This window comes from Chiloscyllium punctatum, chromosome 33, assembly GCF_047496795.1.
Source record: "Chiloscyllium punctatum isolate Juve2018m chromosome 33, sChiPun1.3, whole genome shotgun sequence".
Taxonomy (NCBI): Eukaryota; Metazoa; Chordata; class Chondrichthyes; order Orectolobiformes; family Hemiscylliidae; genus Chiloscyllium; species Chiloscyllium punctatum.
In genome coordinates this window covers 69,258,224-69,268,287 of record NC_092771.1, presented here as the reverse complement: position 1 = coordinate 69,268,287, position 10,064 = coordinate 69,258,224, and positions in this window count along the sequence as shown.

Below are 10,064 nucleotides of genomic sequence, written 5' to 3'. Positions count from 1 at the left end.
TAAACAAATGCAAGATATTTGTCTCAACTGTAGGATATTGAGTCTATATTCTATGCTATCGAAATTAACGATGAACATCTTTAATTGCTATTATCTGAAGTCTGCACTATTAAGGAAAGAAATCCTGCAGCCACACTCTGCCCAATGAAGGGTCTCAAATAGATATTTATTACTGAACACCAGAGACGAAGGAAGAGCTTAATTTCTGGTCCCAAAACACCGATCACTCTTACCCACCTCTAACGTGCGACTGCCCTCTTCCTAAAACCATGAAGTTGATTATTGCCCAGTCTCTCCTCCCCACTGACTGTATCTGCAATCTGTCCCTCCTCCCCCTAACCACACAAGGCAAACCAAGCTCAGGGTCTTTGAGTTAATCAAGGCCGGAGTGTGCAGGCATCCTGGAGAGGGGTGGGCATTTTAAAATTGAAGGAGGAGGGAGAGGTGGCAGTAATATCACACACTGGGCTGAGGGGTGGCAGATGGAGTTTAGTTTGGATTAATGTGAGGCATTGGATTTGGTAAATCAAACAACAGCAGGACCTATACAATTAAAAGCAGGGCCTTTGGCAATGTTGTAGAACAGAAACCTAGGCCGTCAGATTTAATTCTTTAAAATTTGCATCTCATATGGATAGCGTGGTTAAGAAGGTGTTTAGCACACTTGTCTTCATTGGTCAGACCCTTTGAGTATCGGAATTGGGACGTCATGTTGTGGTTGTACAGGGTATTGGTGAGACCTCTTCTGGAATACTGTGTCCAGTCTGGTCACCCTGCTCGCTCATTCCATAGGCACACCACCCTCTGGGTGAAAAAGCTGCCCCTTAGGTCACTTTTAAATGTTTCCCCTGTCACCTTAAGCTGATGTCCGCTAGTTTTGGTCTCCCTGTACCCTAAGAAAATACCTTGACTATTCACTTTGATATTACTGACCTTGATATTATTAAGCTGGAGAGGATTGAGAAGAGATTAACCTAGATGTTTCTGGGAAAGGAGGGATTGAGCTAGGCTGGGATTTTTTTCACTGAAGAATATGAGATTAAGCAGTAACTTTACAGAGGTTTATAAAATAATGGGGGGTACAGAGAAGCTGAAGGGAGGGCTGATGTCTTTTCCCTAGAGTTGGGGATTCAAAACTGAGGGATATTTTAAGTTGCGAGGAAAAATGATTCACAAATGTCACGAGAGGTAATTATTTTAGACCGAATTGGCTTGCGTGTGGAATGAACTTCCAGAGGAAGTGGTGAAAGCAGGTACAGTTACAACATTTAAAGGACATTTAGATAAGTCCATGGATAAGACATCAGTTTGGATGGTGCTGTGAGCAGCTGCCCTCTCCCTCCCCCTCTCTGAATGAATCCCTGTTGGTTTTCACCCTCTGCCAATGCCTGTGCAGTGGCGTGTGGAGGCCAGCAGAGGGTGGCATTGTATCACTTTAAGCACCACAGAGACTGCCAGACCTGCCCCACACAGAGACACACAGATACACACAGCAATTGTTAGGACACAACATTGAGCTCATCTGGTAATATAAACTAAACATAAAGAAATGCTCAATTGGCCTTGTAAACTGTTAAAATATGAGTGACAGAGGACTCCCAAATTCCACTGTTTAAATAAAAACATCAATTTATTTTTTTAACTCTGAAACTGAACATTTTACATAAACTATTCACAACTCTGAGACCCCCTTTCTTTAACTGCTTATTACCCTACTCCAAGTCTACAGTAATGTACTGTTTCAAAAAGACACTTATTAAAATTACATAAACGTAATTTCAAAACCACACAGCAGCTGTTGTTTCATCTGACCTCACACCAAGATCCTTTTTTCCCATCTTTCCTGGGAAGACAGGCTCATGTTACAGGATACTATCGAAGTGTCTACATTTCAGCATTCTGCAACCTGGGAACACATCCTTCCATGACACTGTCTCTCAGTCTTCCCCTCTCTGTCTACTTCCTAAACCCCTCCCATGTCATGATATTTAAACTGAGTCCCCAGACACCTCTCTCTGGCAGTGAGGTTCATACCCACAGCACCCCCTTGTCATGGCAACAATGGAGACATGGAGCTGTAAATGGGTGGAAGCTGCACATCCTGTCACTTCCAGCCCGGGCTGCAAGTTTCCCCACACTGGGCAGGGATCTAACACAGTGTTAAAGAGCAATGCACTGGGGTGGGGTACACAGTCCTACATGCTGGGAGGGTAACTGCTCCTGGATTACAGATCAATGCACTGGGGTGGGGTACACAGTCCTACATGCTGGGAGGGTAACTGCTCCTGGGTTACAGATCAATGCACTGGGGTGGTGTACACAGTCCTACATGCTGAGAGGGTAACTGTTCCTGGGTTACAGATCAATGTACTGGGGTGGTGTTCACAGTTCAACATGCTGGGAGGGTAACTGCTCCTGGGTTACAGATCAATGCACTGGGGTGGGGTACACAGTCCTACATGCTGGGAGGGTAACTGTTCCTGGGTTACAGATCAATGTACTGGGGTGGGGTACACAGTCCTACATGCTGGGAGGATAACTGTTCCTGGGTTACAGATTAATTCCCGTGCGATCACTGCACATCCTGCTGTGCTGGTCAGATTATCTGCGATTTATAGAGAATGCAATGATGTGGTCAGTGCAGCTCCCCACGCTGGATGGATCTGTGGCCTTTGCACAGTAAACCATGTTGGTGGGGTGGATAAGGGGGTAAGGTGATGGACAGGTCAAGGAGTTCCCCGGAACGTTCTGTCCCCAACATTCTATTTCTGACATTCCTCAGAACGTTCTGTCCCCAACATTCTATAACTGACATTCCCCGGAACGTTCTGTCCCTGACATTGTTTGTGAACGGCCGGACGTCAGTGAATTGAACAAATGATAAGATCCCGAGGGAAGAGATCCCGTTCCAGGGAGAAGGAGACACTGTTCTGAAGGCCCCTCAGGCAGTTAAAGGGGGGAATACGTTTTCCCTGCGTTTACATTTCTCCACGACACAGGATCGACCACAATTTAGACCAAAATACAGAAATTCCCAAACTCCGTTTGTCTTCAGGAAACTGGGAGAGAATCCTTCAGGACAGCAACGTTTCCACCCTCCGTATTAGGAACTGGGAAGGAGTGACCTGTGTCTGCTCTCGAGGGATCGAGTGTGTGGGAATGTTCTAGAAACCATCTGTCCTTATGGATGTGTCTCTGTGTGTTTGGGGAGGGAGGGTTTCTTGTGGTTTATGTCAGTAATTTTTGTCAGTAATTCCGACCTTCCCATTTGTTATTCCAGCTCCAATTATTTTAATAAATCCCTGAATACAGGGACACATTTGAAAATCTCACTGGGTCCCCAATCAAACGGGTCCCTTTGCCTCCAGGCTGATGGATAATGGGTTTGTTTTCCTTCCTCACAGTTAACGTAGTGACCATCTACGTCCTGCTTTATAAAGATTGTGGATTGTCTCCATGTGTCAGACGTTACCTGGGGGCCATGGCAGCGGCGGATCTCTTGGTCATTATCCTCGACCTGATCCTGAGACACATTCCCATTGTTTATGAAGAACAGTTTTATTTCCTGAAGGACTCTGTCCCCGTGTGTAATATCCACGCCGTCCTGCTTTATGCAGCCACTGACTGCACTGTCTGGTTCACTGTCACTTTCACCTTTGATCGGTTTGTGGCCATTTGTTGCCAGAAGCTGAAAAGTAAATATTGCAGTGAGAAAACGGCGGCTGTGGTTCTGGGAGCAGTGACTGTGCTGAGCTGTTTAAAGAACATTCCCTGGTATTTTATGCTCACGGCTCAGTATTGGCTGTGGAACAATCACTGGTTTTGTGATGTAACACGCGCTTTTCGATTCTCCATTGTCTGCATCACAATCGAGCTCCTCCACCACATTCTAACCCCGTGTGTCCCATTTTTCCTGATTCTGCTGCTCAATGTTCGCACCGTCAGACACATTTTAGTGACCAGCAGAGCCCGCAGGAGACACCGCGCTCACACCAATGGGGACACTCAGTCTGACACTGAAATGAGAAACCGAAAAAAATCCATAATTTTACTGTTTGTGATCTCGGCCAATTTCATCCTGTTATGGTCAACGTTAATGCTGTATTCTGTATGGTTCCGGATGTTAGATATAATATATTCCCCTCTGTATCTCGATCCCTTTGTGCAGGAACTGGGCTTCATGCTGCAGCTCCTCAGTTGCTGCACAAACACCGTGATTTACCCTGTGCCCCAGACTAAGTTCAGGCAGCAGCTGAAGAATGTGCTGAAATATCCCTTCACCCAAATCCATCCTTCCATTAAATTCCCTCATTAATCACACCATCCGGGATATTCTCATTTCAGTTCAGTGTTTCAGCGATGGAGCAGCCTGTCGCTATGGTAACAGACTTAGGGTAGTGCTGGTTTGTCCATCCTTATCCCCCAGGGGGGTTACAGGGAAACATTTCAATGTTTCTCACAACTCAGGGGCCAGTGAGAAAAGGCAACATCCCAATGACTGTATCCATCACTTCCATTTGTAACCAATAAAAATGTTGATTAAAGCGTGCCGAGCAGCAGAGTGACCGAAGTTGTTGTGTGTCTTTGTGTTGGAGAAACTGAGCTGGAGAGAGACAGACTCAGCCCAAGTCCTGGCCTCAGGGAAGGGAAGGGGACCGACCACTGAGCTCAGGTGCTGGGTTTAACTCCCTCTGTCCCACCCACTCCAACCTGGCCTCCCCATTACCTCTCCCCCACTTTCCCCCCTCAATTCTCTCCCTCTCTATCTCTTTCTGCACACTCTCTCTTTCTCACCACCTCTCCCTTTCACTCTATCTCGTACACTCTCATACATCCCCCCCAACCCCGGTTTCTCCACCTGCCTCCACTATTCTTTCTGCATCACTCTTCACCTCTCTCTCTCACACCCCCAACATGAGATTCTCCAGCTGCCTCCATTCTTCTCTCTCCCCCTCACCCTCACTCTCTCTCTCTCCCCTGCCGTCTCTGTCTCCCTCCCGCAATTCCGTCTCTACCCCATTTTCCCCACCTACTACTTCCCACATCTCTCGATCATTTCACCCCCACCCCCAACCACCCCACCCCCCCACCCCACACGCAGCCTCACCACCAACCCCCAGTCTCTGGGTCAGAGGGGGAGGGAAGGACCAGGGAGACAGAGTGTGTCAGAGAGAGAGGAAGTGCGGCACAGGAGGGAGAGATATTCAGTCAGAGAGAAACGGATGGCAGTGGGGAGAGAAAGACCAAGGTCGGGGGATCGAGAGTGAGAGAAGATGGAGAGAGAGCGAAGCAGCAGGGAGAGAGCGAGGGAGAGAGAGAGGGAAGGGAGAGATAAGGTGAGGGAGGGAGAGAGAGAAATAGGGGAGGACATAATGAGTGAAGGGTCAGAGAGAGAGGGGACAAAGAGAGAGGGGACAGAGAGAGGGAGAGTGAGAGAGAGGGGGTCAGAGAGAGAGGGGACAGAGAGAGGGTGACAGAGAGAGGGGGAGATAGAGGGGGTTGAGAGAGGGGGGACAGAGAGAGAGGGGGACAGAGAGAGATGGGACATAGAGAGGGGGACAAAGAGGTGGGGGAGGGAGAGAGGGCGACAGAGAGAGAGGGGGTCAGAGAGAGAGGGGGAACAGAGAGAGGTGGGCAGAGAGAGAGGGACAGAGAGAGAGGGGGCAGAGAGAGAAGGACAGAGAGAGAGTGGGGGCAGAAAGAGAGGGGAGCAGAGAGGGGGTGACAGAGAGAGGAGGACAGAGAGATGGGGACAGAGAGAGAGGGGGGCAGAGAGAGGGGGGTTCAGAGAGAGGGCGAGAGAGAGAGGGGGGGGGCAGAGAGAGGGGGACAGAGTGAGGGGGACAGAGAGAGAGGGGACAGAGCGAGAGGGGAAAGAGAGAGGGGGAGTCAGAGAGAGAGGGGCAGAGAGAGAGGGAGTCAAGAGAGGGCGACAGAGGGGTGGACAGAGAGAGGGGGAGTGAGAGAGAGAGGGGGGCAGAGAGAGAGGGGGACAGAGAGAGGGTAGCAGAGAGAGGGGGGGACAGAGAGAGTGGGACAGAGAGAGGGGGATATAGAGAGGGACAGAGAGAGGGGGACAGAGAGGGGGACAGAGAGTGGAGGACAGAGAGAGGGGGACATGGAGAGAGGGGATAGAGAGAGAGGAGGGCAGAGAGAGAGGGGGACAGAGAGAGGGCGACAGAGGGGGACAGAGCGAGAGGGGGTCAGAGAGAGGGGGACAGAGAGAGGGGGATATAGAGACGGACAGGCAGAGGGGGACAGAGAGTAGGGGACAGAGACAGGGGTACAGCGTGGGGGACAGAGAGGGGATCAGAGAGTGGGGTACAGAGTGGGGGACAGAGAGGTGATCAGAGAGGTGGTCAGAGAGATGGGGGCAGAGAGTGGGGAGGTGGAGAGAGTGGGGGAGAGAGAGAGAGAGGGGGACAGGGGCCAGTGAGAGAGGGGGCAGAGAGAGAGCGGCAGAGAGCGGGGAAGAGAGAGCGGGGACAGAGAAAGGCGGACAAAGAGAGGGGGACGGGGCAACAGAGAGAGGGGGACAGAGAGAGAGAGTCGGGTGGGAGAGAGAGGGCGTCAGAGAAAGGGGAAACAGAGAGGGCGGGACAGAGAGAGAGAGGGGGACAAAGAGGGGGGATAGAGAGAGGCGGGTGGAAGAGAGAGGGGGACAGACAGTGGGGGAGATAGAGGGGGTCAGAGAGAGTGTGGGACAGAGAGAGAAGGGGGCAGTGAGATGGCGACAGAGAGAGGGTAACAGAGAGAGAGGGGGCAGAGAGTGGGGGAGAGAGAGAGAGAGAGAGGTGGCAGAGTGAGAGGGGCAGAGAGAGGGGTGACAGAGAGAGGGGGATAGAGAGAGAGAGGACAGAGAGTGGAGGAGATAGATGGGGTTGGAGAGAGGGGGAACAGAGAGGGGGCAGAGAGGGGGGTCAGAGAGAGGGGGACTGAGAGAGATGGGGACAGTGAGGAGGTACAGAGAGAGGCGGGTGGGAGGGAGAGGGGGTCAGAGGGGGGGGCAGAGAGAGGGGGAGAGAGAGTGCGGGTGATGGGGGTGTCAGAGAGAGAGGGGGACAGAGACAGAGAGCGGGACAGAGAGATGGTGACAGAGAGAGAGGGTGCTAGAGAGAGGGGGACAGAGAGAGAGGGGGTCAGACAGAGTGCAAAAGAGAGTGCGGCAGAGAGAGTGGGGGAGATAGAGGGTGTCAGAGAGAGGGGGACAGAGAGTGGGGGAGATAGAGGGGACAGAGAGAGAGGGACAGAGAGTGAGGATCAGAGAGAGGGGTACGGAGAGTGGGGAGATAGAGGGGGTCAGAGAGAGCAGGACAGAAAGAATGGGAGGTAGAGGGGGACAGAGAGAGGAGGACAGATAGTGGGGGAGATAGAGGTTGTCAGAGAGTGGGGAACAGAGAAACGGGCACAGAGAGAGAGAGGGGACAGAGAGAGAGGGGGATAGAGAGAGAGAGGGGGACAGAGAGAGGGGGCAGAGTGAGGGGATAGAGAGAGGGGTGACAGAGAGAGTGGGGACAGACAGAGAGGAGACAGAGAGTGGGGGAGATAGAGGGGGTCAGAGAGAGAGAAGACAGAGAGTGGAGGAGATAGAGGGGGTCGGAGAGAGGTGAAACAGAGAGGGGGGCAGAGAGAGGGGGGAAAGAGAGAGCGGGACAGAGAGTAAGGGGGACAGAGAGAGAGGGGGGATAGAGAGAAGCGGGTGGGAGAGGGAGGGGGACAGCGAGAGGGGGACAGAGAGAGGGTGAGATAGAGGGGATCAGAGGGAGAGGGACAGAGAGAGGAGCACAGAGAGTGGGGGTAGAGAGAGGCAGGTGGGAGAGAGAGGGGGACATAGAGAGGGGAGGTACAGGGGGTCAGAGCGAGGGGACAAAGTCAGGGGCACAGAGAATGGGGGAGAAAGTGGGGGTCAGAGAGAGGGGTACAGAATGAATGGGAGGTAAAGGGGGTCAGAGAGAGGGGCACAGAGAGTGGGGGAGATAGAGGCGGTCAGAGAGAGAGGGGACAGAGATAGAGGGGGACAGCGAGAGAGGGGGACAGAGAGAGTGCGGCAGAGAGAAATGGGGGCAGAGAGAGGGCGAAGGAGAGTGGGGCAGAGAGAGTGGGAGATAGAGGGTGTCAGAGAGAGGGGGACAGAGAGTGGGGAGATAGAGTGGGTCAGAGAGAGGCGGACAGAAAGAATGGGAGGTAGAGGGGGTCAGAGAGAGGAGGACAGAGAGAGGAGGACAGATATTGGGGGAGATAGAGGGCGTCAGAGAGAGGGGGGCAGAGAAAACTGCACAGAGAGAGGGGGGACAGAGAGAGAGGGGGACAGAGAGAGAGGGGGACAGAGATAGACGAGGACAGAGAGAGGGGCAGAGTGAGGGGGCAGAGAGGGGGTGACAGAGAGAGGGGGACAGACAGAGAGGAGACAGAGAGTGGAGGAGATAGAGGGGGTCAGAGAGAGAGAGGACAGAGAGTGGAGGAGATAGAGGGGGTCGGAGAGAGGGGAAACAGAGAGGGGGGCAGAGAGAGGGGAGAGGCACGTGGGAGAGAGAGGGAGACAGAGAGAGGGGGGAACAGAGAGAGTGGGACAGAGAGCAAGGGGGACAGAGAGAGAGGGGGGATAGAGAGAAGCGGGTTGGAGAGAGAGGGGGACAGAGGGACGGTGAGATAGAGGGGATCAGAGGGAGAGGGACAGAGAGAGAGGCACAGAGAGTGGGGGTAGATAGAGGGTGTCAGAGAGAGGGGGGAACAGAGAGAGGGGCGGAGAGAGAGAGGGGCATGGAGAAGGCGACAGAGAGAGGGTGACAGAGAGAGGGGGCAGAGAGAGAGAGGGGGCAGTGAGAGGGCAACAGACAGAGGGGCAGAGAGAGATGGGGCAGAGAGAGGGGGACAGAGAGAGGGGGGAAAGAGAGGTGTTTGGGAGGGAGAGGGGGGCAGAAGGAGGGCGACAGAGAATGGGTCACAGAGAGTGGGAGAGATAGAGGGTGTCAGAGAGAGGGGGGCAGAGAGAGAGGGAGATAGAGGGGGATAGAGAGAGGGGGGCAGAGATTGGGTGTCAGAGAGAGGGGTACAGATTGGGGGGGAGAGAGAGGGGGTCAGAGAGAGGGGGACAGAGAGAGAGGGGGGCAGAGAGAGGGGGAGATAGAGGGGGATAGAGAGAGGGGGGCAGAGATTGGGTGTCAGAGAGAGGGGTACAGAGTGGGGGGAGAGGGAGGTGGTCAGAGAGAGGGGGAGAGAGAGAGAGGGGGGCAGAGAGAGAGGGAGATAGAGGGGGTCAGAGGGAGAGGGACAGAGAGAGGGACACTGAGAGTGGGGAAGACACAGGGGGTCAGAGAGAAGGGGGGACAGAGAGGTGGGGGCAGAGAGAGCGGGGGGAAGAGAGATGGTGACAGAGAGAGGGTGACAGAGAGAGTGCGCACAGAGAGGGGGACAGAGAGAGGGGGGCAGCGAGAGAGGCGGGTGGGAGAGAGAGAGGGTATCAAAGAGAGGCGGGTAAGAGAGACAGGGGGACAGAGAGAGGGGGACAGAGAGAGGGGGAACAGAGAGATCTGGACAGAGAGAGAGGGGGATAGAGAGAGGGGCAGAGAGAATGGGGGAGATCGAGGGGGTCAGAGAGAGAGGGACAGAAAGAATGGGAGGTAGAGGGGTTCAAAGGGAGGGGGCAGAGAGATGGGCACAGAGAGTGGGGAGATAAAGAGGGTCAGAGAGGGGGGACAGAAAGAGGGGGAGATAGAGGGGTGCAGAGATAGGGGGAAAAAAGAGGGCGACAGAGAGGTGTTCAGAGAGCGGGGGAGAGAAAGAGGGGACAGAGTGAGGGGGGCAAGAGAGAGGGGGACAGAGAGAGGGCGCACAGAGAGAGGGGGAGAGAGAGAGGGGGGCAGAGAGAGAGGCTGGTGGGAGAGAGAGGGTATCAGAGAGAGGCGGGTAAGAGAGAGGGGGGACAAAGAGAGGGGGAACAGAGTGGGGGGGAGAGAGAGCGGGGGTCAGAGAGAGGGGGAGATAGAGGGGGTCAGAGGGAGAGGGACAGAGAGAGGGGCACTGAGAGTGGGGAAGACAGAGGGGGTCAGAGAGAGAAGGGGACA